Source organism: Cariama cristata, unplaced genomic scaffold, assembly GCF_000690535.1.
Source record: "Cariama cristata isolate BGI_N322 unplaced genomic scaffold, ASM69053v1 scaffold19793, whole genome shotgun sequence".
Taxonomy (NCBI): Eukaryota; Metazoa; Chordata; class Aves; order Cariamiformes; family Cariamidae; genus Cariama; species Cariama cristata.
Window position 1 is genome coordinate 976 of NW_009610405.1, and position 1643 is coordinate 2618.

Below are 1643 nucleotides of genomic sequence, written 5' to 3' on the forward strand. Positions count from 1 at the left end.
ACATTTGGGGTTTTTTGTTGTGTGTTTCCTCTTCAAACAAGTTCAAAAAGTTACATGGTCTGAGTTTACTTAGAAGTATTCATTTTAGAGGTGGTTGGGGTTTTTTTTTAAGGGGTGGGGATGGGGCAAGCTCCAGTATCATATATTCCTATTGCATAGGGATTCCTTAAGTTTGTTTTGGCTTAGGAAGGTGACCTTAACCCTTGTTGGAGCAGCTAGCAGAGTGAGAGCAGTATTTTAAATCAGTGTGTTAAAAGGCTCATCACCAGGACCATACAGAGGTGCAGTGGGGGAACCCCTTTCATCTTGTCATAGGAAGCAACCCCTGGTTCTGTCACTGGAGAGCCATCAGCCACATTGCCCAGGTGTGGCATGCATCAAGATAAGTCAACAGAAAGGCTCTCTGGAACAGCTTACAAGATTGAGGGGGGTAACCGCCTACAGAATATCAGACATATTATAGGATGCAGGAGAAGAGCATCTTGTGACTGTACAAAACTTTTATTATTGGATGCTTAGGGGAGGGACTAAAGGAAGGGAACAAGGTGGTTTGAGGAGGAACAAGTATGGGAAAACAGAAGGATAAGGGGATAAAAGGCCTGGTCAATTGTAAACAAGTGGCTGGTCAGTATGTTTCTCTATGCCCTGTGCCAGGTTACCACAGCCTGTTCTCTTTTCTCATTAAGCTTCATTTCTAACTGTTTTCCTGGATGAGAGGGACTGTGCTATATTCACGTGTGCATACTGAGGTCTAAGTGCCGGCAATTGGAGTGGTACCGTAAGTTATAGGGACCTCTGGGTCTGGTGTGCCAGCAACTGGAGAGACTGGAGTGAGTGAGGGTCTAAATGCTGGCAGCCTGAGTGGAGACCGTAAGTCACAGAGGCTTGTGTGTCTGGAGAGCCAGTAACTGGGGAGACTGGAGTGCATGTGTATTGTCTTGGCAAGTATGCCAGTGTGTGGTTGCTAGTGAATATCATGCAGGGCTAGCCAGCAAGTAGGGTAAGAGGCTTGAGAGCCAGGTTTTGAGGCAGCTGTAAGTGCGAGACATGTACTAGTGAGATCAGAGGGCCTGCAGTTTGGCAATATGAGAGTCAAGGAGGTCCAGGCCATTTACTGGAGGCACTGTAAGATCTGGGGGTTGTTTCGGAGCCTCCTTTGCATGTGTGTCTCTGAGCGAGGCAACTGGAGACAGAAGGGTCCAAGGGCCAGTTACTGAGTAGACTGAATGTCTAAGGGCATTTACTGGTGGATCATGGTATGCCTGTGGGGGGAGCTGTGTGTGTATCTGGGTGAGGAAGTCTGCACCGGCAACCGGAGTGGGGCTCTGGGGAGGATTTGGGGTTGGTTCCTGGATAAATTGAGTGTCTGAGGCCAGTTACTGGAGGGATTCATGTTGTATATATGTGTATATTCCCCACTAATGGACTTTTGTCTGGGTCAGCTGGGGAAAGGAGCAGTGTAAGGCCAGACCATGTTCATGTTTGCATGAATACTATTTTCAGCTGTGCTGATCTGTATGGTCAGCCGTGTGTATATGCATGTTTGCATATGCAACTATGGGAATACATCCACAGTCTTGTCACTGGCTGGACCTGAGGACATGGAATTGCTGCAGCCTTGTCTCCATTGGGCTGCCAGGTTC